The following is a 27,870-nucleotide window of genomic DNA, read 5'->3' on the forward strand; positions in this document are numbered from 1 at the left end:
TTCACAAACGTTTATTGTAATAAAAAGAATACAACAACATTTAAAATACTGAGTGATAATACTTTAAACACATATTACAATAACCAGGAAAAACAGAAAAGCAACTAAAAGGATTAGAAATTTAACGAAGGATGCATTTCCAAATATATCAAGTATGCTGCTTGTTTTATTTGTGATATTGTTGAACGTATAATTCTCTATTTCGTCTTCGCTGCTATTACGTACAATCATTTTAACATCTTTTACTAGTAAGTAACTGGATTTATTTAAGTTTAAAGGTTTTTCTGTAATGATCATCTGATCTTCTTTTTCCATTGGTAGTTCCTTTTCATGTGTAGTCGTGTTAATTTCTCTTCCAGGAGATAACAGTTTAATATTTTTTATTACAGAATAAATATCTTTATATGAGTTTCCGGGGTTTTTGTCATGATATCTCTACTTTCTTCTTTCGAGAATAATTCTTTCTTATGCTTGGCTTCATCAACTCCTGTTTCAAGGGGTGTTACTGCTGAAGGTTTTTCTGTGATTTATGAGAATAATATTTTTAATATAAAAATATGTTCAGTTTTAATACAAGCAAATTAATTAAATAATGTTATATATAAAGACTGAACTTTTATAAAGGATGGTTACAGATAATCCTTGAAAAAAAAAAGTGGTATAATCGCAAAGAGAAACTACCACGTTCTGTAAAAAAAACGCAACGAATTACCAAAATAGAAAGTATATGTGAATGCTATTATAAAAAATATCTTTATCTTTAAAAAGTTAGTTTTGTACTGTTGAAATCACCTAGACTTTTCCACTTGAATGATTTAACCATATCCAGAAAAGTATCTAAGCTATATTGCGTACAAATCAGCTAAATTAACTACTGCACGAAAATCATAGAGTTTATGTATCTACTGTCTACACAGCTTCTTTCTAAACACTTAAAACTGAATAGTTCTTGCATACATACAAATTAAGTTTCCTCCATATTCCAAAGGTGGATGAATATTGTCAACTTATACTTTTGGACGAGGTATGTAACGGTGTGCAAAGCTTTTTTGTACTAATAATTGTTGGTGAAAATAAATGAGTTAAAGGTTTATTATAATGGAGACAAGAAAACGTTTAAAGACAGTATATTTGAAGATTGTTAAACTTTCTTCTTTTTGCACAGTTCATTGGCCAACCTCATATCAATACTGATTTATTTCTCTCAATCATTGTTATTGAAGTTCCACATTAGTCTCCTGGCTTTTCATTTCAAAGTTAAGATCTGAAAATAATTCTTTTTTTAAAGAATTTGCACTTATTATTTCGTGCATTATTTAACAGTCATTCAAATATCACAAACTCTATTAACCACTTACAAGTAAAATGTGTAACAGTGTGCCCTATTTAAGTGGCACCTCATATCGAGGCAACAATAACCTACTTCGTTAAATCAAGATTATTGGATAATTGTTTTAAGTTGCACAAGGTTAAAAAAAACTTATTTGAGTATTTACATAGAATGCCTTAAGATACTTCCACATGTAGTTTTTTTGTTCTCATTTGAAATGACTTGCCATAACACTTGTAAATGTCAAATGCTGAAGAAAGCTTTAGAGACATTTTGCGGGTTTTTTTCAGCCCAAGAAAAAGCTAACATAAAGTCATTCTGTACAAATGTGAGACATAAGAAACAGCAGTGATATCCACAGCTGAGTAGACTGAAATCTCTGAGATAAAGTGCCTTGCGCAATGTCATAACATATTACAAACAAGTCTCGATATTTCGACTTTGGAACAAGAAGTTCATAGATAACTATATTTGTTTGTGTTTAAGTGCAAATAGACACATTTGGCTATCTGCTGATCTAGATGCTACTTTACCTTTTAGTTTCAGCATGTATTGTCCACCAAAAATTTTCAAACTGACAAAACTCATGTTTTGGTTTGAAATTAGACATTGATTCCAGAATGCAAATAACCTATGTTAAATTTGGTTATTTTTATTATGGGTCATTCCCTACTGGTGTCTCATCTGAAGCTTTGTAATGGAAAAATGGTGCTGTAGAGTTGCATAGATGTGTACAGTTTTTTGTGGCAATTCGATATTACAATCCATTATAAAATTCAATGTTGATTAAAATGTGTCAATATTGTTCTAATAAAATAACACAATGTAGTTTGTAGCAATTAGTGAAAAACTAGAGTAAATAGAAAAAGTGTCATAATTGTAGATCTTGCAGAGCTTAAAGACTTTTGACAGTTTATTCCATTTACTGTGGTTTTCAACTTAATTGCGAATATTAATTTCATCAATTTGGTACATTCACGCTATTAGCTATGGGTAACAATAACACTGAAATGTGCCCTTTATGTGGCAGTCTAACAAAACAGCACGATAACCAACACTTACCAGGTACATTTTGACAGATGTTCCCAGTAATATCACCTTGACATACACACTGAGTGAGAAAAAAAAGACGTTATTTTCTTGTAATAACATCAAGCTATAACTTCTATTTGTTAATCAATAGTGTGGTGTATTTGTAATATAGTTTGACTTACTAACATTGAACGTTTTGTACACCCACATATGACAAGAAAACAATAGTTTGTTCATTCCAAAAATAACACAAGTTCAAGTGGTAAATAGTCGTTTGAAAAATCTATTAAAGATTTTGTCTTTCAATATATCAAAATGCGTCGTTGCCATTTTATTTACTCTTGATAAATTAATATATGTATAAAGAGATCACATGTTTATACGTGAAATTATATATAAAGGTATACTTTTAAAAATATAGAGTTATCCTCATGTCTACTAACTTTCTTGTTGACACATTTTCCAAAAATGCAGAACTTCCAGTCCTTATCATTCCAGAAATACAGTTTTGACCAGTTAACTGTCTTTCCGCTGTCACATTCAAATTTTTCTGGAAACAGATCAAAACAAGAATATGTATTAGTTCTCGTATCATAATTTATTCTACATCTACAGTTGGAAGGTATCGCATCATGCTTAGTAGAATGCTTGAGTGATAAACCAACTTCGTTAGAAACCATGATAATGCTCCCTTTGGTTATGAATTACCTAATTTAGTACGAATGAAGTTGAATTATTCAGTATATCGATATATAATTAAAACGCTCAAACAACGATCAGTGTAATGATATTTTAAAATCTTTTTAGTTAATTGTTTTGAATTCACTAGCAAAAATACTGAAAGTTCATGCTATCGCCAACGAAACAGTAACATTGACGTGTTATATAAATTATTTTGGTTAAATATATATAGCAAAACTCAATCATAGTATCACAAACTATATGACGTATTCGCATAAATACTTTTATGGAAAGCCGATTTCTGCTGTTAAGTCCCCAAAAACATCTGTGCTCCACTGAAACCGTTATATATGTGTATTACAACTGGACGCACAAACAGACCAAACTGAGATCATGTGAGAGTGACAGAATATTATAATTATTGATTTTGATTGACAGGTTGGCTAAAACAATGCTGGTTCCTAATATATTTCATATAGGAAGAATTGTTTTTTACCTGTGGTTGTCAATTCGCATATAAAGCCGCGCCATCGATGATTATATCTTAGTGTGTTTGCAGTAGCTGGATTATTGTTCTTCTTATCCAAATCATATGTAGTTGCTTTTAATAAAGCATTTTTCAGTAATATAGTGTCCTGGATGTCTGTTGTAATGACGACAAACAGACACACCAGAATAACTCTGAAAAAGATGTTGAAGTTGGTAGAAACGTATGGGATCATGTTAATGTTTTACTCGCTAGCTTCCGAAATATCTCAAATTGAACTCACTGCACAAATCTGTTGCTTAGAGATAATAAAAGAGTATTGTTATGGGGTAGACAATACTTATTACAATAATATGCTATGTTACTGCTTTTATATTTTAACAATATTAGTTTAAGTGTGTTTACCAATTTAAAATAAATCAACAGCATTAAACTGATTGAACTTTAGAAAAAAATGACATTTATATTACAAATGTAACCATATATTTATATGCATACGAAGTTATTTAAAATTTAACAATCGTATTACCTTTACTGCTTCATTAGGATTAATATACACAACTGTTTGATATTAGAACATTCGTTACTTAGTGATGTTCTATTTTTCTCGAGTCTGCGGTAACTTGCATCTAACAACATATAAGTTAGTAGTATTATTCCAATATTATAGCATACGTATACTAAGTATATAGCTACACTAACATGGTACATATTGTTACGTATTATAATATGAAATAATGGGAACTTGTAATTTTAATTTAGAAGTTAATTAAATGTTAATACGTATCACATTTATGTTATTTGCCAACAACACTCATATATACAACTTCTTTTTAAAATATGTATTTTAATATACGAACAAAAAACAATACAGTTTAAAATAACGTATAAGGTTATGGTCTCATACAGCACAGTGATTGCCCGATTTTCATAGTTTCTTCAATGTTCTGTAGTGAAGCTTCAGTCCTGTAAAAGCCCTCCTTGGTTTTGGTTTTAAATAGTGAAATCCTTTGACAAAAGCAAAGAAAGTTCCACTGCTGTATGAAATAATGTAACACAGATGACATCCTCCTTCGACGGTTAATAGCAAAACCTGTTACTTTTATCCTTTTCTCCATTCAGTAGTTCGTGGTAAAAAAAAAAAAAGTCTTTAAGCATTGGCATTTATACTTGCCACCTGGAATAGATTTGATGGATACACTGAATCTTACGTCCAAGTGCTGACAAGAAGTAAGTTCCGGCATATAAACAAAATCTCTCTTTTGTCGAATATAAAAAGCTGGTTAGTATCTTCATCAATATTGCAATTTTTCATCTCTTTCTTTTGTTGGATGCTAGATTTAGTCTAATGAGGTTTATAGTCATCAGAAGTAAGTGTTCTAGCCTTTATATAATTGTTTTCACTGTCTTAAGAGTTATGTTTTCGACGTGTCCTGATTGAAAGAAAAGGCTCAAATTTATATTATGAACTTGATGGTCATCAGCATCCAGAGATTTGATGTTTACATTATAGTTGCCACTGTCTTTGCTGGCAAAGGTAACAACAAGATTGGTTGAAGTCCATAAATCCTTTAGCTTCCTAGTTTTAGCTGTTAGTTTTTTTACAGCTATAAAGTGTGCCAACATAAGCTCGCAAGTAATTATGGATATATTATGGAATAACAATTTGCAAAATATGTTATAAAACACAAACAAGTGATTCAATAGATCCTAAAAAACTTAAGATACTGTCACTTACATTGATAGCGAATGTGTATATTTTCTTGAACAAAACCCGAAGCATTTCAGAATGAAGAATCTAATAACATAAATATTTTCAATTTGACCTAACGTATTAGGTCTAGTCATATTCTAGGCCTACTGTTTGATCGCACCTTGCGCGTTGGGAGCAAGCCGCAAAGCAGGAGCCTTGCTGACAGCATCATGAAAATATTGAGTGAAGAGATTTAGATTGACCGAGGCTGTCATTCGATTAGCAAGACTAATTCTAGCCTCTCTTAGACCTAGTTCATTTGCATTTCAATTTCTATACAAACATGTTAGGTCAGAACGTTTTGTTTGTTTGTTTGTTTTTGGAATTTCGCACAAAGCTACTCGAGGGCTATCTGTGCTAGCCGTCCCTAATTTAGCAGTGTAAGACTAGAGGGAAGGCAGCTAGTCATCACCACCCACCGCCAACTCTTGGGCTACTCTTTTACCAACGAATAGTGGGATTGACCGTCACATTATACACCCCCCACGGCTGGGAGGGCGAGCATGTTTAGCGCGACGCGGACGCGAACCCGCGACCCTTAGATTACGAGTCGCACGCCTTACGCGCTTGGCCATGCCAAGCCAGGTCAGAACGAGGTTACATCTAGTCACAGTATTTAGGAAGCAAGGCAATCAAATCAGTGGCGGCGCCGAGATATTTTCGTTGAGGGGCTGAGGTAAACTGTAGAGGGGCTTTCCAAAATGCCATCAATATGAAGTATAGATGGTAAATTATAATAATGTAAATACCAAGGTACGTTTCAGAAAGGTGCGCTATTTTGAACTGCGTTTTCAATGCAGTTTTCATGGGAAACTCATACTCTGATTAATAATTCATTATTACAAGTTAGAAATAATCTATTTATGAAAATATGCGTGTGTAAAAGAGGAAGCTCGCCTAAAGTCCACCCAAGGTAATACATAATAATAAAGAACATCAAGATAAGCTAAGATTGAACATTTAATATACCATTAAGAGTAAAGCTACAAGTCAAAAGAAATATAACATAAAGACATAGTTTACATAGCAGAAACGAATTATCTCATGTGAAGTTAATACACTCTGAGGAAAAGTAAGGTCACTATCAGGCTAACTATCTTTCATCTTAATGAAGACGTTGAGTTCTACAGATCTATGTCTCTTTGGTGTTAATTGTTAAGCAACAACGACGATTGTGTTTTCCATAGTTTATGAATGTATGTAGGTAACAATATTGGGGGGGGGGGCTGAGGGGGCTTGGCTCATTTTTGGGGGGACTCAAGCCTCCCAAGCTCCCCTTGGCGCCGCCACTGAATCAAATCTCTTCACTCTACATCGTACAATAGGCTTAAACACGTTACACCAAACCCCCTCTCTTTTCAAAAAATAAAAAGATTTGGTCGAAAGCTTTTTTTAATAAACATTTTTTGTAAATAAAACGAAAACTGGTCTACAATGCCAATACTTTCTGCTTAATATATTCTTTGGTATATCTAATGAAAATTTAGAGTGCAAATACATAAAAAATCTGACTGAACATTAACTTAAAATGATTCATTTCTGAAAATAAAGTTCTGAGCAAACTTTATAACTTCCATAAGTTCTGACCATGACATTTGCAAGAGCTTAAACTTCACAATATTATTATTATTGAGCTTATTACCTCTGAATATAAAATGTTTTACATATAACGTTTTCTCGAACATTTAAAATCGACTTTGTATTAACTATGGAAATAATATTAAGTAGTTAAAGAAAACATTTAAAAACAACAAATATTATTCGAATATTACAAGTACCCAAGAATAATGGTGGTTATATGCAGTAATTCGTCAACTTAAAAATAGATACTTGAAAATTTTGTTTATAAATGTAGACTTGTAATGCTTGTTTTACAATTGTCAGTTCTGAGAAGACCGTCTATTATTATTATTTAAAAAACAACAAATAAAAGAACACTTCTTTTAAAAAATCCTAGAAATCCTTCCAGGTGTCGCTGTATGCAATTTTTACCGTCAATTTTGACGAGGCGACCTATATTTAATGCATAAATAGTTACAAGATCAACCCGAAAGAATTGCAATACGCAAAATAATTCGTAAAGCGTGCTGAAAAGTAATCAATACACTTTTTCAATAGTATGATATGAGTGTAAAACGTATCTAGATAAAAGAAAGACTTCTTTCCTTGACTAGCAAATGGATAACAGTCGTTTTCCATCTTGGTAGGCCTAAAAAGGAAGCGAACTATTTACCTTGGTCGTAAAGGCGTGCGATCCATGGAAGCAAGAGAAAAAGTGCTTCCCCAGTATATGTTTTAAAAAAATTAATTTTTAAGTTAGTTTGGTTTGTTTTGATTTGCATAAAGCTACACGAGGGCTATCTGCCTAGCCGTCCCTAATTTAGGAGTGTAACACCAGAGAGAAGAGAGCTAATCATCACCACTCATCGCCAACCCTTGAGCTACTCTTTTACCAACGAATAGTGGGATTGACCATCACATCATAACGCCCCCCACAGCTGAAAGGATGAGCATGTTTCGTGTGACGGGGTTTCGACCCTGCGACCCTCGGATTACGAGTCGAGTGCCTTAACCACCTGGCCATGCCGGGCGTCATTATCAAGTATCAGCTAAATATGACGTTGTGAACATACAAATGATTCTTAGGGAAGCACTCTGTTATACCGTACGTGATAAGTAATCACCTGTATGGGAGAAAGCACTGTTTGGAAGAATCTGAAATACAACTCATAAAATTCTTCCAGTTCATCTTACTTGAAAATACATGCAAAATTGGAACTTATTGAAAACTTATAGTCTATACATTAAATTATTTAAATCCTCAAAATATTTAACCGAAATAAGAAATTTATAAATGAGTGTTTCGTAATTACTACTTTATAAATTAAAACGTACAATAAGGAAATCAAATATAATAAAAAAATAATTATAGTTAACTTTCTTGTGATATTTGGAAACATCTGTTTTTCATGACCTGCACCTTCCGCTCGTGGCTGTTTGTTACCACTGTGATGCCATGTGATGTGCAGGCGCTTTGGGCATTGTATTAAGTGATACTGTTATTTTGTATTTGCATATTTTGTTACTGTGTCTGTGAAGTGTTACCCTTCATATTTGAATATGGATTTAAAAGATAATAGGAAAAATTATAACTGTATTACTGAAATCTCATCAGTGAACAAGTTTGGTATAAAGGATTTTTGTGATAAAGAAAGCATCATCAGAAATGGTAAACCGATGTCAGCTCTACACCTGAATAGAAGAACAAAGCGGCGAGTTCGAAAATTCAATGTAAACCCATTTGACAAGAGATCGTGGTTAACTTTTTGTCTTAACTTGCAGAAGCTTTTCTGCTGCTTGTGTTTATTTGGGACATGAAACTCAAGTAGATTTAATAATTTATATAATATGCATAAGGTAATTAAAAGACATGAAAATTCCTCCAGTCATATATTTTCAACTCTAGGCCTAGCCAGATTTTGAAAATCACGGATTGAACTCCAACTAAATATTCAACATAAAATAAATGTGCAAATGCACAGTGAAAAGGTGAAGAAGAATAGATACATTTTTAAAAAAAGATTAATCGACATCGTATGATGTTTGGATGAACACCAGTTAGCATTTAGAGGTCATGATGAATCAATCATTAGAGTCTGTTAACCGAGGCAATTATGTGGAATTGGTAAACTTCTGTAAGAAATATGATCCATTATTGAAATTCCATTTAGAGAAATAGTGTTTTTCCTGCCCTGATTATGAAGATGTAATAAATTTGCTCAATTAAAAGAAAAAGAGAAAGGAATTAACATATAAATAAATAAAGTGTCTGAATATGTCTTGTTTTTATCTTTAAATGAAAGTAATTAATCTTACATATGGTTAATAAATACAAGAATTTAATTTTATCTCTCTTGACTGTCATGTACGTATTCCTTTTTATTTTATAATCCACTTTTGCTTCCTCATCAAGACAAATCACCGCACGCTCCTAATTGGCCGATTATTTATTGTTGGAATCTATAAGACTGAGACTTCTCTTACAAAAATACAGTTGAAATGTAGTTTGCGTGTTTTTATTGTTCAGTTTTAGGTAATAACAAATGGAAGAAAATGACGTATTTCAAGCTGTAGCAATCGTTTGTGGTTAGTGAACGAAATCTATAACACCTGACTATCCATCATCGGCTTTCGGGATAAGTTTTCTTCTAGGTATTGAATACAGCTGGCTTATCTCACTTAAGCAAGTTCTAGCACGTCATGTACTGTGTCGTATGTTTTAACATGTGAAACACAATGCCTTATTTTACTTGGTTTTCTGATACGAGAGAAATGTGTTATCGTCCTTGCTTCTTTTGGGATACGCTGCACGTGATTGTGATTGTTGTAAGTCTTGTACAAAGTACCATGTGATTCATGTATATTATCATCCTTGTTTGTCATAACAACAGATGATGTATATATGATTACCACTGCTTTTTTGAGTTATGCGTATAATTATTATTTTTCATAGCATGCAGTGTCATTATTTCATGTTGTCAACATACGCGTTTTATTTTCTATATCACTTTAGCGTAAGCATACCCCTGGCTCCTGATGAAGATAGGCCTTTCTCTTCAGTTATATGGTTTCTTAATTTTGTCTTTCAGTGATTTTGTTTAATCTACGTGTTTTTTTGTTGTTTTTACATCGTGAGCGTATGTATGTAATAACTAACAGAAAGAAAATGTGGTCACACTTGTGTTTATGATGTTTCTTCAACATCATAGCATGAGACGCCACACGAATTATTATTTTTTGTATGTTACAGCATGCAGTACCTTTATATAATACTGTTAATTATTGTACATGATGTCTCGTGTATTATCATTGTTGATATTGTAGCATGCATCAACTTTCATCACTGTTAATTAATCACAGCGTGTGGTATTAGGTGTTTATCGTTATTGATGTCATTAAATTGAAATATCTTTATCATTGTGAATCATGTCAGGTGGTGTTACTTGTTATCACAGTGCGTATCATAGCATACGATGTCAATTATTTTATTATCTTTGTACATAATAGCGAGTGGTATCACATGTGTTGGTATCGTAGTACGTGGTATCATGTGTTACTATAATTTTTAGTGTATGTGTATTTTCTTATAGCAAAACCACATCGGGCTATCTGCTAAGTACACCCACTGAGGTGAATCGAACTTCTGATTTTAGCATTGTAAATCCGTAAACTTACCGTTGTACTAGCGGAGGACATAATTTATAATAATAAGTGACAGTAGCAAATATGTTATTATCGTTTTATGCATTACCGTATAATTTCTACCTTTGTAATTAATAGCATGTGATACTCTGCGTATTATTATCATTATTATTACTAGACGTAGTAAACGATGCTACGTCAATTATTAATATTATATATTGCAGCACACGGTATCACAAGTATTATTATAGTCGAACCGTACGGTGTCACACGTTCTATTATCAGGCTATCTGCTGAGTCCACTGAGGGAATTCGAACCCCTGATTTTAGCGTTGTAAACCCGTATACTTACTGCTGTACCAACGGGGGGCATGCAGTGAAAGTAAACGAAGCAGCGTCATTTGTGTTGTTATTTGGTAAATCATGTAACACAAGTTTTCCAAATAGTCTGTACCTATATCAGTTATATTGTTTTCACACAATGTTCTTTCTGATACAAAATCAGTGTAAACATAACATAAAACTTGTAAGAGCTAAAAACTGGAAAATGTGAAAAATATCGTTTCTTCTGTTCAAAATCATAACATTATTGGCTGTCAATGTAGCTTTAGGGTGTGTTAACTGAAGCCTTGTTTTGAAAACACAATGTAATTTGTCGACTTCACACTGTTCTAAAATGAATAGAAATAAAATTTTGTTTACCAGACATTAATTAGTTGGTGCTTCATTACAGCCTCCTCTTCGGTAGCGCAGCGGTGTGTTTGTGAACTTAAAACGCTAGAAACCAGGTTTAGATACTTGTAATGGGTACAGCACAGATTGTCCATTTGTAACTTTGTGCTAAACTACAAACAAACAAAATCATTATTACAAGGCTCTTTTCGCAACTTAGTAAATTCTATGTTTCTGAACATCGGTATATTTCAGCTTGATCTGAAATATGTGATAATAGTAACAACAACAACAGAAATGTTAAACACGGGTAAAATTCCAAAAAAAAAACAACTATTTTTATCTATGTTACGTTTCACTCATTATCATACGCCTGATTATGTGGATTAACTCGGTGAAAATGGGGAAATACGTTTATTTTTCTCTTTACATTAAATTTTATTTGAGATTAGCTTTCAGTATGGTCCTGTTCATCAAATTAGAGAATAGCGCCTTGTTGCAGTATAGTCTCATTTGGTGACGTAGAATTTCAAAGTGTACTTTGATGTAATATTCTTACCAACTCGAAAGAGACCAGCACATATTAATATTTTGTTTTGGTTGTCAAGTTACATAGCGCATGTGTAATGTAATGTGTTCGTGTTGTACTAATATATAAACGTCTGTAAATTTAGTCAACTTTTCTTGTTCATCAATACGAGTACACACGGAGGTTTAACACAGTTTTAATGTTGTCGTTTTTACGAAGACATAAAAATTAGTCTTCTTTTCTTGTGTCTGATATTTGCAACTTGAAAAGCATGTTATACAACATATACACTAAACTGCCAAAGCAAAACGCACACAAGGTTCATAAACAACTATCCATCGGAGCGCAGTCACTCTTCAATCTTGGAATTGACCGTTACATAATAACGCCAACACGTCTGAAAGGGAAGCATGGTCGGTGATATAACTCAACCCACTGTCGAGTGTTTTAATAACCACGCCATACCAACCTATTCCATGCAAGATACCGAATTTGTAAGATCGATGTAAGACTAACCACCGTTAATAATCTCGTTGTCGGTAAATACATAGTTAATTACAAGATAATTCTCAGAAAATGCCTTTTAAATACAATATCCTTCTCTGAAAAGACTCAGCTAATTACATTCTTGTTCTCAGAAAATACTCCTTAACATAACATACATATTCATTATAAATGAGTTGAACTGCTGTGAGATGTATGCATCATTTCAACCAGAGGAGTTTTCGGTTATAACTTAGCTAAATTTATAACTTCATTGTGAGGCTCTTAAGCCTTATAATTATAGGACATTTTAACAGCGCATTGATTCTGTCTGATCCTCAAATTTTTTAGTTAGTTTGATCTTGTGTATTTTTTTTTCACACAGGTGTCAGTGTATAAACCTATTGATTGTGTTCTTTTTTCTCTATAGAGGGATTATCGTTCAAGAACAGTATTTTCTCGTTATGTTTTAAAACAGATGCTTACTTTTGGAGCTAAATAAGCTGTATTTAACTTTATCGTGTTTTTTTTTTTATAATACGATCGAGAAAATAAGAAAGGATAATCCTTTCGAACACGTTCCGTCTAACGTCAAGGTGCGTAATTACAAAATCACGATTTCAATGCATTAACGACATTTGACCTCATATACGTCTCTGATACCTTTACTAAATTTCTCGACAGTTGAACTGTTCTTAACATTCTGAATTCAATACATTCAAACATTCACTGCATTAATGAGATTCATGAGCTTTCTTTAAAGTTGTGGCTCGAAAAAGTATATAATTCTTTTATTACAAAAGTGTTTACAAAGATATTTATATTTTGATCTTTAATTGGGCTTATAGTCGTAACAAGGCTTAAAAAATTGGGTTTATAAAAACTTTACTTGGTCTTTACAAAGGTGTCTGTAATTTAGAAGAAAAGTGTGCGTGAAAAAATTAATTATCTGGAATGTGTATTAGTGTAAAGGAATGACTTTCCCAATGATTTTGTCTTAAACTGTTTGATTATTCGAAGAAAAATATGTGTTTACATGATTTGAGATGTTGTGTCATTCTATACGTAACTGGTCCCATCAACAGCAGTAAAAAGAATAATGAAAATAGTTAAAAATTTAGCCCACTTTTCATCCCAATCAAACTTATTTTCCATCAGAAAAATTATCGGAATTTTTTTGTTGTTGTTTTACAGAAAAGAATTTAGCATCCACAGTTCATAAAAGGTAATTTATAGCGTATGATATATTGATTCTAATAGTCTTTATACAGGAGAAGTTGTACAGAATATAAGGTTTTAAAAAAAGAATGTGAACTTGCTCCAACATACGAATGTGATTGTTTTAGATATACGGAACAATACTGTTTAAAATTAAAAGCGAATATTTATTCTTGTGAACCTAATACTAACGTATGTATAATAATGTGATCTATAAAAGGGGAATGATAGAGTAATAATTAAGGAAACGTGCTGTTTGAAATGATGAATAATATTAAATTATGTTGTACCTGATGCTGCAAACGGGGAATTATGATACGATTAATGAATAGGAAAAGCTGGTGGTAAACCCATGGTAAATGAAACAATATATAGTAAATGAGTTGTCTCTAAAGGATGAGGGTAACGGTTGGTTCATGGTAAATATATTTAAAATGAAGAGTAGGTAATAATACACAGGATATTAAGATGAAACTAAAAACATGTTTTCCAAAGGTGTATGTGTGTGTTTTATTATATCAAAACCACATCAGGCTATCTGCTGAGTCCACCGAGGAAATTTAAGTATTACCTATGACAGTAAGAATTCAAAGAGGCATGATGTTAAAATTATATAATAAAAAATTGTGTTATATATTTAAGAGGTTTGATATTTAACTCACGTTCAAATGTACTTGAAATCAGAAAAAAACAATTTCCGTCTTTTCTTCAACGTGCTGCCATCTCTTGGACATAGGCTAAAATGCAATACTATACGAAGAATTACATTAAATAAATAAATAAATATAATAAGGGAGTGTATTATAATGACAGAAAGATCACTCCTGGTAGTTGCAGAACGATTGATAATAATTATCTTAAAAAGTTGTCGCTTATGTAGATACTATTATTATCACAGTTTAAGAAATGGCTACAGTAATATAGAGTACCGGAATCAGTGGGAAGCATTGCTTTAGGCGCATCTTCTAAGGAAAGCAATAACATCATAGAAAATTTTTGATTTATATATATTTTCTGTAGAGAACATGATAATCACAGAAAATTACTGTTATAGATATCTGCTGTGAAGAGTATTATGATCATAGGGAAACTTTGTTTTAGATGTGTCTTTTGTAAAGAGTATAATGTTTACAGGAAAACACTATTCCAGGTGTTTCTGCAATATAAGATATTGTAATTACATATAAACACTGCTGAGAGAATATCCGATGTAGAAAGCATTATAATCAGGGAAAGCACTATTTTAGGTGTATATGCTGTAGAGAGTATTTATGACCACGGTAAATCATTGTTTTAGGTGTATCTGTTGTAGAGACATTATGATCACTGGAAAGCATTGTCTTAGATGTGTCTTCTAGAGAGCAGTGTGATAAAAATAAAATAATATCTTAAGAGTATCTGCAATTGAGAAAATTTTCAAATGTGAACAGCTTTGTTTTACATGTGTATACTGTCGAGAACATTATGGTGAAACAAAACCACTATTTCAGGTGTATCTCTTGTAATGAGATTATAAATAGAGGAAATCACTAACTTTGGTTTATCTGCTACAAAGGGTTTTAATATGAAAGGAACACATTGTTTTAAATATTCGTAACATAGATAGTATTATGATTAAAGGAAAACGTGTTTTAGTGAAATTTTCTCTAGAGCATATAACCACAGTAAAGTACTGTTGTAAATTTATATGTTGTGAAGATTATTACGGGCAGATGATCGCAATGTCCTAGTTGCATAACCTGGAGAAAGTATTGTGATCACAAGAGAGCACTGTTATAACTGCAATTGCTGTTAACAATATTATGATCACAGGAACGCACTGTTGTAGGTGTATCTATTGTACAGAGTATTATGAAAGAAGGGAAGCAGGTATATCCGCTGTAGTGAGTATAATGACCACAGTAAAGCACTCTTTTAAGCGTAGCTGTTCTAGATCCATTACCGTCACAGGAAAACTGTTTTAGGTGCATCTGTTTTAGCGACATTATGACAAAAGAAAAATACAGTTTTATTTTTATTTGCCGTACGTATGGTTTATAATAACCTTAATGCAATATTGTGGATAAACCTTTTGTAGAGAGCATTGTGATCAAAATATAACTATTTTTAGGTCAACAAAGACCATTTAATTACTGGATAACTACATTTCATGTGTATTTGACCTAGGAAGCTTTATTATTACTGGTAAGAGTTTATTAGGTGTGTGTATATGGTGTAGAAATAGTCACGGTCAGCGGTTAGATATATTTACTTGTATCTGCTGTAGAGACTAATATAGTTTAAGGATATTTTCTGTAGGGGTATTCACTGTAATGAGCATAATAATCGCAGGAAAGCATTAATATAGTGGTGTCTGATGAAGAGAGCTGATCAGAAAAGCTCTGTTTGAGACGTATCTGGCGTAGCAAGATTATGAGCACAAGAAATCACTGTTTTTGGTATGTCTTCTATATATAGAATATTATCATAAAAGGAATGCGTCATTTTAAGTGTGTTTGTTTTAAGACCATCTGAAGAACAGTTTTAGTTGAATTTACGTTAAAGAACATGATGATCACAGAATACCACTGGTTTCCTCTTTCTACACCGGATAAACCTAATGCAGTTGATTTTCTTTTACCAAACCGCGCATGCATCTGAAACAGATCACAGAAATTCACTTTTATAGGAGTATACCGAACCCATTATTATACTGATAGGAAAGCACTATTATTGATGTATGTGTTGTTTAGAGCATTACAGTTATTGGAGAACTTTCTTTCATGTGTATGTGCTGTAGAAATAAAATAGCTTTTGTAAGTGTATCTGCTGTAAAAAGTATTATTGTCAAAAAATCGTACTTGTCTAAGTGTACATCCTGTAAAGAACATAACTTTTACAGGAAAGCATTGTTATAGGTGCAGCTGCTATTACGAGTATTATGTTTACAGAAAGGCATAGTTGAAAATGAATGTCTACTGCAGGAATATTATAATCAAGGAAAGCACTGTTAATAAGTGTATCTGCTACAGGAAACATTATAATCAGTAGAATGATATGCTTTAGATTAAGTACTATGCCACAGGAAAACGGTCTTTTAGGGCATATACTCTAGAGGGCATTATGATCACATTATGATTTATTTTAGATGTATTTTTGTAGCAACATTAACATAATAAAAAACACTGTTATAGATTTATCTGCTTTAAAGTTCAACATAATCTTGGGAAAGCATTTTTATATCTTAGGTGTGTCTACTGCCAAGACATAAGCACAGGGAAGCATTGCTGTAAGTTTATCTGATGTAGAGTATTATTTTGATCAAAAGAAAGAATGGTGTAGAGAGTAGAATGATTAAAGGAAAGCATTGTTGTAGATATATTTGCTGAATAGAGTATTATGCTCACAGAAAAACTCTGTTGTAGTTATATCTACTGCAGGAAGTACCATAATCATTGGAATGACTTGTTTTACATTCATCTGCAAAAGAAAGTATTATGTTTACAGGAAACCGCTATGTTAAGGGTATATGTGCTAGAGACCGCAGGAAAGTTCTGTTTTGGGTGTATCTGTTGTAGCCACATTGTATTAGATTTATCCTTCACAGAGAGATTATGATCACAGGAAAACTCTGTTTTATGTATATCTTGTGTAAAGAATAGCATGACCATATGTAAGCACTGTTCTAAGTTTCAATGCTATAAAAACTATGATCACTATAATGAAGACATCTTGAAACACGAAAACAGGATTGGAAAGCTGAGAGATATGTAGTGAGAACTTTACTTCTGGAGTTTTGAGCTTTTTATATCAAGAAACTAAGGCTGTGTTATTCTGAACGTCAATAAGCGATCAGCTTGTCCATTGATGTAAATATAAATTCTTCTTCTTCTACGTCTTCTACGATATTCTGATCAGGTAATATTCTTCTGAGTAAACATAGATATTAATTTATATAACTGAAATGCTTGGACTCTGACGTGCCAAATATTTTATTTAATCTACAAGATACGAATGTTTGGGGTCTGACTCACCCACAAGTACTTATACATATGGAAAAACGAATACTCTCTAGCAAATAAGAAAAGAAAACTGTTATATAATAAGCATAGAAAAACACACGTATGTTAAATTCGATCCTCCTAACAACAGATCTGTATGAAAATGTTATATAAAACGGTTCTTTTGACAACAGATTTCTTAGCGCATATTACTAATGCAGATTTTAGCAATGTATGTCTATTACTTAAGTCAGTTATAGAAGGAACACATTGTTTAGGAAACATCGGAAAGTAGTGTTGGCATGTCTCACGAGCATTTACCAAACACATACTGGTCAAAAGGTTATTCTGTTTATTCCATCTTCTCGACTTCCATGTTCTTTTGTCGCTAGTGAAGGACACATGCTTATATGTCCCAAGAGTTTGAGCTTCCACTTGCTAACAGACAGTTAAAGTAATATGAAAAATGTTATCCGTCGTTTTAACCTCGAGCTATGTAGAAGTAACACTGGAGAAGTTTGTTTAAAATATTGTAGAAACAGAAAAGGATTAATGCAACCACAACCGATTGCTAGCTTCCGGGATGCGGGCTACAGTTGCTGCCATGGAAACCAACGCAGTCAATGTAGCTTCATCCCCGACGCGTGTACCACCACTTAGAGCTACCCATTTGGCGACGGATGGTGAGAGGTAGCAAAGAGAAGGATGCGGAAAACGTTGAGTAATAAGATCGCGTTCTCGCCGCTAAATATAGCTCTTACAAGAACTGAGAAGGCTTTGCGGGTTCTAGGGGACGTCGCCTTGACTGAATAGGGCAAGTTACGATGTTCACCCACTTCACATATCCCCGTTTTTGGAGGATAGTATGAAACACTGCCAGTAGATAATACAGACATCTGCCATGAGGTCTACACTCCCTTTATTTGGACTTCTTAGTTTTCAGCCTTAAGTTCCTCAGTAGCTCCACGACGAGGAGTGTGTGTGGTTTATAATAAGTAGGATGTTTTCTTACCCAAAACTGTTAGCTGACAAGTGAGTAGGCTTCACTATAATCATCATATCTTGTTAGGCTTAGCTCTATTTTATCATTCGTTGCGTGTACAGGTAAATCTCCGGAATAACAGTTCGTGAAAGAATTGGTAAAACTTCAACTCTTTCTCACAAGTGTTTTTTTGTTTTTAATTTTCCAAAACGTTGTATCTGAGAACTGAAACATCTTTTGAAGTTTGATTTCTAAAATGAAAATAGAAAATGTTATAACGCGTGTGACGAAACAAGGAATCATTTTATTATTATTATTAACCCCAACGGTACTAAGGATATCCCAAAGAGACAACGCACCAGCATATTACTACAAGAAGTTACAACAAAGTGGAAGCCATCTTTTGACGTCATTGTGCTTCAAGGTCAAGAGAAAGTAAGTATAAGTCTGTGTAAGATCTAATATCATTAAATCTACTGGTTTCTAAGTGGCTAAATTACTAACAGTTGCACTTTTCCTAGCAATGAAGTGCACCGGCAGCTAGGAAACTGTCACTAGAATGCTTTCAATGTTTTCACAACAGTGAAGTAGATGCTTTCGCTTTACATGGTGAAACTGATTACTACATTTAACAACAATCCTCCAAGTAGTGCTGTTAAAAAACAACAACAACAGGTTTTTATGCAACGTGAAATTGAACCTCCAACTCGTGTTTTCTGTAAAATAACTAAGTACTAACAAGCGTTTTCTCTGATTTAAAAGTCAGCCTTTTACGCGTGTTTTTGTAACGCTTAACTGAGTACCAATACTTGTTTTTTCTGATGTCAAACTACGCTCTAACGTCCTGTTTTTCTGTGATGATTAGATATTATGACAGTGATATCCCGTAACATCCGTTTTTTTATTTTTTTTATCTATATCCTGAAACTGAGCCCACAAAAAACTGATGCCTTTAAACTATCGCTTCTCTATCATTAGATATACGTGTTTAGTAAGACCAAAATAATCTCAGGCATAATACAACTAATATGGTCCATCGGAACGGACCATTTGAAAGAAACAACGTAAATGTGTTTTTGTTTTTAGCTTTAAAACAGCTATATTTTCATGATGAAACTTCGAAGAGTGGACGGCAGCTGTCTGTTGTAGAGACACAAGAGAAGAGGACGACGTTTCGAAACTCTTCCGCCTTTCGTCTTCAAGTTCTACACTTGTGTCTCCACAACAGGCAGCTGCCGTCCATTCTACGAAGTTTCATTATGAACACTCTGCCTAAATAATCTATCAAAAAATAGCTTTGTTTTTATATTTGAACAACTACTGTAAGCAAAAATTTGTCAAACTGAATAAAAATATGTATTCAAGGAAGTGTGTCATTTTTAAAGTACGAGATAATACTAATACTTTCATTAAAAATTTTAAAATTTTATTACAAATCTGTAATAAATATTATGTTCCGAAACAAAGTATCTGTTTTTCATGTAAAATACACAAACAATAAAAGTATTTGTTTCGAATATTAACACAAAGCCATACAATTAATTTTGAACACATAGACTAGAAGGAAAGCAGCCAATCAACAGCATCCACAGTAAACTAATATTCTAACAGTAACTTCTGGTCGCTCTAAAACGCACCCACAGCCATAAAGTATTGATTCGATTTTGCTGCAATGGACGCGAACCTTTAATCTTCGAATTCATTTCCCATTCCAATAAATTACTGGTGTTTGAACCTCAATTTTAAAGTAACTGTAATTAAATAACATTAAAAATCCTGTGAATTTGTTATTGCTTTTTTTTAACTCTATGGTCGAAGTTTAAATAAATGTATACATATTACACACGTAATATTCTTTAATATAATAACCTTTGTTCATAATTTTCATTTTTTCTTTGGATTACGGACAGTGCAGTGTGGATTAGTTTACAATATGTCCCTTCAAATAAACGATTAGATTTCTGAATAGCTACCATTAGAACGTTTATATTCTGTTTTCAGATTATTTTGTTAATTTCTTCTTTGCTAAAATTAACTAATGACAAAACACAGTTGCATTTTGTTGTTGTTACATAGAGTAATGACTCATGCGCGAAAAGATTTGAGAAGGTTTGCACAATCACACAGTAGTGTTTTTTTCTCTTTCTTTTCATAACCGCAAAGTGTCTTTTCAATAAAAATCAGACAACGGTATTTGTTTACTATCGTGAAGCAGCTTTTGAATAACCCATCACACAATAGTAATTATTTACTGCAAAGCAACAGTTTAGATTAAACAGTTTTATTGTTTTTATTTTTGGTTTAAAAATACAAATTATTTAAATTTTAGTCATTTAAACGAACGTAAAAGTAGCGTTTTTAAACAAGGTTCAGTAGGAACATTCGATTACAGTATAATTTATAAAACAACAGTCGTGCGGTGAAAGACATTTTGAAAGAACCTGTGTCTTTCAATTTCATTTTCTTCCAGTTATTCAGTTTCCACCAACCATTAACTATTTTATGATTATTTACTTTCTGTCGACTGTTCAGTTTCTGTACATTCCTCACATACCATTTCCTTTAACTGATGCAATATAACTGTTTAAATAACCAATAACACAACAACTTCTTTACCTATTGTAATTATTTAAATAATCAATCGCACAACTGTTTATTACGTATTGTTAAAAAGTATTTATATAACCAATTATTGCATATCTTATTTAAAGACGAGAAATAAGTTTTGATTAATAATTATACAACTATTTATTTTTTAAGACAACCACTTAAATATTTTATCATTTTGTGAACTATTAATCAATCACAAGATAAATGTTCATATAATAAATCACACAGCCGCTGTCTTAACTTTCGTAAAACACATGTTTATATAATCAATCAAATTATATTTTTAGTTAATACTCGTTATAATTCGTTATTTACAATGTCGGATTTAAACAATATCATAACATGAACTAAAATAGGTAAGCTTTAAATTTTCTGAACTTTGAAAATAAATATTTTCGTGATTTAAAATACAAGAATAGCTTAGGGGATGAAAATATTTTAAAGATAAGATGAGCAGTTTATGTTAAAGTTTTATTTTTACTTCTTAAAAATAGTTAAGGAAGTGAACCTGTCACACATAATTTAGTAAATAAACTAATATTAAGTTAGTCTTCTAAGAAACCTTTTATACCAACGTAAAAGTAGTTGTTTTAAAGAGTTTTCAGTGGAAACTTCTGGATATAGTTTAATTTATACAGCTATCGATTGTTGAAGGATATTTTAAAACAACCGAAGCGTCTTTAAATTTATTCTATTGAATTTAAATATCCTCTTACACTGAAATGGGCTTGTTTCGAATTTCGCGCAAAGCTACATGACGGCTATCTGAGCTAGCCGTCCCTAATTTAGCAGTGTAAGGCTAGCGAGAAGACAGCTAGTCATCACCACTCACCGCCAACTCTTGGGCATCTCTTTTACCAACGAATCGTCGGATTGATCGTCACATTATAACACTCCCACAGCTGAAAAGGCAAGCATGTTTGGTGTCATGAAAATTCGAAACCGGGACCCTCGGATTATGAGTAGAGTGCCTTAAACATCTGACCATGCCGGACCTTCTGAAATAGGAATGACGTTAATCTTTCTGTTTTAAACAACGTAAAGGCTTTTCTGCAGCCGTGTTTGGCATATTAGAGAAACTACAGGCATATCATTACTTCTAGTCTACCATTAGCAACGGCATAAAATTGTTGTTTAACGTTATTTCTATTATATATATTACAAATATGAGAAAATATATCTAACACATATGAAAGCCAGTGTGTGTGGCGTCATGTTTTGTTTCTCATGATTTCTCGAAATAGGATGGATCACAAACGTCAAAATGCATTTATCCAAATATTTTTTGTTTGTGTTTGTTTCTTATAACAAAGCCACATAGGGCTATCTGCTCAGCCCACCGAAGGGAATCAAACCCCTGATTTTAGCGTTGTAAATCCGGAGACATACCGCTGTACTACCGGGGGGCGTTATCCAAATATAATAGTTTGACTACCATCTGCCCACTACGATTTTAGTGATGGGAATGCGTGGGGACCATGAAGGGGGAGTGCCGAGAAACCTTATAAGAGTAATGAGTGTTGGTATAATAATCCAAAAGTAAAGATATAGTGGAGAAGCATCTAGCCTAGAGAAAAGTAAATAAAATTTATCATTAAAGTAAAAATGTCAATTCAATTTTAAAATCAAATAATTTCTGAATTAAGCTATTTTAAATATTTTTAAATAAAAATACTTAGTAAACGAAGACTATAAATTAGAAACAAACAAATATTTCCCAACTTTGTTGTCTATACATCATTTTATATGTTCAGTAAAATAGACAAACAGCAATATTAGGATATACTGTTGATGTTATTGCTAAGCGAAATAACATAAAAGTCATTGTTGTCACGTTGTATTACCAAAACGCACTGGCTTTTTTATGTATTAGATGTTATTAATCTAAATGGTTTTTACCAATAATTATTCTATAAATACACCACGAACTCATTTCATGAACCATCTTAATTTTGATTGACTCACAGAGGAATTTGCCAACGTTTGATTGGCTCTACTACACTTTTCTGCCTTTTTATTGTTCAATCTTGATTTTCTTTTTCTTTTTTCAGTTAGCTCTAAAATGAAGGTGAAGGTATACTATGATGAGCTATACTCAAAATAAAGTAGTTAATAGGCATAAATTGTGTAACGAAAATCACGTCAATTACATTTCTTGGCATTCCTCTTCATTTTTGCATTGGGAAATCAAAACCATAGGAATTTAAAAATATAATTTAAAATCTATCTGTGTCTCATAAGTGGCTTGTGGAAAAATTAAAAGTAATGTGAATGCAAAACAACATCAACATTTAACATTTCTATCACAAATTTCGGGACTATTAGTTTGAAATACTTCGCCAACTTTTGGCTCTCAAGTCGTAACGTTTAAAGTGACGAACTGTTTTATGTAGTCAGCACCTTCTTAAAGTTTAATCAGGAGCATTTTAACGCCAGTTTTATGAAAACTAAAGGCATCTTAACTGTAATATAGCTTTTGATAAATATATAATAAATTATTCAAACTTTTATTCTACTGGTTTAAGAGTATTGAGGGTGATGTATCGGAATTTCAGTAAGATTAAGCTGAGAATGTTATAGGTTAGATTAGTTTGATAGGGTTATTTTAAGTCAGTCCCCCAGTGGCTCAGCGGTATGTCTGTGGGCTTAAAACGCTAGCAACCTGGTTTCGATACCCGTGATGAGCAAAGCACAGATAGCCCATTGAGTAGCTTTGTGCTTTATTAAAAAACAACAATCATTTTAAGTCTTTCCTTTTTTGGTGTAGTTAAGTCAGTTTTTTTATCTTTATTATAGTTACCATTATAGTTTCTTGAATTTAGTTATTTAATGTTGTGATTTTCATTACATTCCTCATGCCAACCTCATTTTCTAATATCTCCTGACATTTTCCTTCTAATTGTAAAAAACAGTTACTCAAATTACATGAAAATTTGTAAAAAATTAAAAAACAGAATTCATTTTATATTAAAGAGTTCGAATAATTTGATTTAACCATTTTATGAATTTGTTTTAGGTTGAAATGTTTTAAATTTTTTTTTGTTTTAGAATTTCAAATTTTTATTGTTAATCAAAAATTTTATGTTATATCTTCAGTCATTTTCAATTTCATTGATGTCTAATAACATCTCTGGCTAGAGATCTTAAAATACTCATAAAAACTGACAAAACTTTATCGGTAATCTATGATCAAATCAGGCTATGTCAGGCTAGGTAACACAACTTTTGCTAAAATAATGTTTTATCAAGATCAGTTTATATTTAACAAATATAACTTCTTTTCCATAATTAGTAAGTTATTTTCCACAACAAATACAGTCGTATGTAAATGTTGGCTATAGCTATTTTAAAGATGAGCATCGTCAGAAACTGTTCAGACTACACATTATGATATAAAAAGATGCACACGAAGGATTCTGATATCAAAGCCATTATCAGAGAAATAAGATTTTAATCATCATACTTTCAAAGAATTTCATGCACCTTAGGGTGCTTAGAAAAATTATAAATAGAATATCGGTCATTCGTTGATTACAGATTTGTCACAGAAATTAAATTTGGAAGATTTTTTGTTGCGAATTACATTAAATGTTGGCGTTGTTATTTTGTTGAATTTTGATATTTGTTGTATACACTTGACACCTAACAACCAAACGTGATGGTTCTAAAATAACCTTATAATAAATAAGAATTAGGCCTCAAAAGTACATCGGCTTAACAACACAGCATGACAATTCTAGAATAACTACATATTAACAATAAGATTTCAAAACTAACTCAGCTTAACACCGAAACATGGTGATTCTAAAATAACTGCACAGTAATACTTAGGTTCCATAACTACCTTTGCTTAACAAAACATAATGATTCTCAGAATACGAACGGGCTTTCGTTAAAATTTCTAAAAAAAAAAAAAAATTCAGTTAAAGATGTTATTCATTTAATACATTTTCTTGGAAACTAAAGAGAATAAACATGAATATTTTTAATATCTTAATGCATTTATATAAACCTCTAATGACACTATTTTTATTACAAATTACTTGTTTGTTCCCATATACCATAGGAGAACATGACAATCGTCGTATTAAATTACTAGAAAAACCAGAGTTCTGGAACCATAGAGTCAGTAATATCACAGATAAACGTTATAAATAAATCCCTATAATTCAGACACATTAGACTATCATAATGTATTCTACGAGTAGTCTGTTGTCCAAACTTATAAATCAATACCTCTCCATGTACAGATATAAAATCCTTCACCAGTAGTTTCTCTTTGGAATACGTAAGGGACATATTAGGTGAGCTTACTCATTGCTTAACTTATGATGTGCACGAGTAAAGAAAATATAATAAACTTCCTTTTGATACTGCAGCCATGACTTCACACTTTCGTTAACGAGATGATAACTTATGATTATGGATTTAATGATAAACTACTCTTAAATATTAAATGTACATCGATCAAACTAATTTACAAATTGTTTTCATATTTTAAGTCGAAAACAAGAAAGTATTATATTGAAAATATGTTCTTTCAAAAGGTGATGTGATGACTCTTTGAACATTTCTTTATTTTTGAAATAACAGTCGCCTACATAAATATTGTTGATTTTCTAACTTTGGTTAAAATTCGATAATGAAAGCTTCTATAAAAATCGAGTAAAGAAAATATAATAAACTTCCTTTTGATACTGCAGCCATGACTTCACACTTTCGTTAACGAGATGATAACTTATGATTACGGATTTAATGATAAACTACTCTTAAATATTAAATGTACATCGATCAAACTAATTTACAAATTGTTTTCATATTTTAAGTCGAAAACAAGAAAGTATTATATTGAAAATATGTTCTTTTAAAAGGTGATGTGATGACTCTTTGAACATTTCTTTATTTTTGAAATAACAGTCGCCTACATAAATATTGTTGATTTTCTAACTTTGGTTAAAATTCGATAATGAAAGCTTCTATAAAAATCAAATTGAATGGTGATTACTTGTTTTGGCTGCAGACAGATTATATGCTGAGCTATATGAAACTCATCTCCTCTAAATATATACGTGCATGTATATATGCCTATTACATAAAGAAAGAGAGAAGTTGTCAAAAATATATAATGTAGCAAAATAATACATCGTGGTTCTAACAGTGTACAACCACTTCTTATATTTTCTAGCATTACTCTTAATTTTTCCATCTCAGATAATATAACACAAGAATAGATAAAATAATAAGTGTTGTGACTTTCCATCCCAACACAAACTGGCCCGGCACGGCTAGGGGAATAAGGCGCTCGACTTGTAATCTGAAACTCAGGGGTTCGAATACCCGTCCCGCCAAACATGCACACCTTTAAAGCCTTGGGAACATTATAATGTGACGGCCAACCCTACTATTTATTAGTGAAAAAGTAGCTCAAGAGTTGTCAGTGGGTGGTGATGACTAGCTGCCTTCCCATCAATCTTTCACTGCTAAATTAGGGACGACTAGTGCAGTTAGCGTTCGTGCAGCTTTGAGCGAAATTCAAACCAACAGGAACTACGTCACAACGGTGGTTTGTTATTCCCGCAATACACAGCTATCAAAATTAAACAACACTACTACTAAACAACACAATTAAATATGATATGGCTTGCTATTATAACAATATAAAAACTAACACATAATACAAAAACACAGTAGTAGATGTTGTAACAAATAATTTCAACAATATAAAGGCACGATAGGCATTGATTCATTCTTTTAAATATGCATAACAAAACCATAGACGTTTCTACTGATTATTTAAAAAAAAAGTGACACTAACATTATATATACATATAAGCTACCAAAACAAATATGTATAGCAACAATAGATGTCGTGGCTGTGAGTTTAGCAATGTACACAAACTACCTATACAGTCAGATTATATTAAACAAAAACAGATGTAATTTGAAAATTCAACAGTGTATAAAACTACCAAACCAAACAGATAGCAATATATATTGTGCTTGAATAAGAAAGTCTACAGTAATGACCAATAATATGTAATACAACAAAACAATAAATTATGAGACGTGTGTTTTTCACAGTATACACAGAGAACTAAACTAATAGATAATACAACACATCTAAAAACGATATGACTTGTGATTCTAGCAGTACTCAGGATACACCAAAAAAGACAGACTATAAAACAACAATAGATGATGTGACTTGCGATTCTAGATCATACCTCGAAGAATGGCTTAGAGAAACGTTTTATTCGTTATTTTATTAGAAGAGAACACAGCTCAACTTACAGAAAACATTTTAAGACTTGCTCATCTAGATGAAACTACTGTAGTGATACTTGGACAGACTTAAGTTTTCTCCAACCGGAACGATGGTAGATTGCGGATGGAACAACAGGAAGTTGGTGATACGTTTATTGCATGCTGAGCTTTAGTTGGTTGACACTGGGCCAAATTGGTATAGCCTCATTCCATTTGGTCCCCTTCAACCAACTGTAGCTGGCATTCTCAACAGCGTGACGTTGTATAGTCTTAACCAATCATTGTAAGGCTCGTTGTAATTTGATCATCTTCAAACAAGAATACGCCTTTTTATTACTTCGTCCAACTGTTTCTTCATAAGTCTATTAGCACTATACGGCCTTTCAAGGATACATGATTAAAACCATGTTTTACGCAAAGATATTAACTTGTGATCTAAAAAAAATGGCTATGTGAACAGTACAGCTAATCAGAACTAATGGTTATTAAGATGCTGTAATTGCTATTGGAAATAGAAGTAAGATTCATTAAGGTGCTGTAATTGTTATGTGAGAAAAATCACTTTGTTGCATCTGTCATTTTCGCTTTTATCATTCGAATAGCTCATTATTTCACTTCATTCTACTGAAACTTAATTACAAAATGTT

The 27,870-nt window shown here is 32.3% G+C and overlaps 1 protein-coding gene and 2 long non-coding RNA genes across 5 annotated transcripts in view; 1 reads left to right on the forward strand and 2 right to left on the reverse strand.

The window, feature by feature from the left end:
* Positions 1-27,390, reverse strand: LOC143230367 (uncharacterized). The gene is made up of 4 exons (XR_013016414.1): positions 27,251-27,390; positions 2,806-2,912; positions 2,393-2,441; positions 1-520 (listed from the first exon to the last, which is right to left on the reverse strand). It is a non-coding gene; the product is annotated as an uncharacterized LOC143230367 (long non-coding RNA).
* On the reverse strand, positions 17,341-19,717 carry LOC143230368 (uncharacterized). Its single transcript, XR_013016415.1, has 2 exons — positions 19,615-19,717; positions 17,341-19,465 (listed from the first exon to the last, which is right to left on the reverse strand). It is a non-coding gene; the product is annotated as an uncharacterized LOC143230368 (long non-coding RNA).
* LOC143230366 (sterile alpha motif domain-containing protein 3-like) overlaps positions 17,764-27,870 on the forward strand; it is a 54,001-nt gene continuing 43,894 nt past the window's right edge. For all 3 annotated transcript variants that reach the window (XM_076463827.1, XM_076463825.1, XM_076463828.1), the window contains exon 1: positions 17,764-18,784. The gene's annotated coding sequence lies outside the window, so the exon portion shown is untranslated. The remainder of the gene's footprint in view (positions 18,785-27,870) is intronic.

This window comes from Tachypleus tridentatus, chromosome 10 (assembly GCF_004210375.1).
Source record: "Tachypleus tridentatus isolate NWPU-2018 chromosome 10, ASM421037v1, whole genome shotgun sequence".
Taxonomy (NCBI): Eukaryota; Metazoa; Arthropoda; class Merostomata; order Xiphosura; family Limulidae; genus Tachypleus; species Tachypleus tridentatus.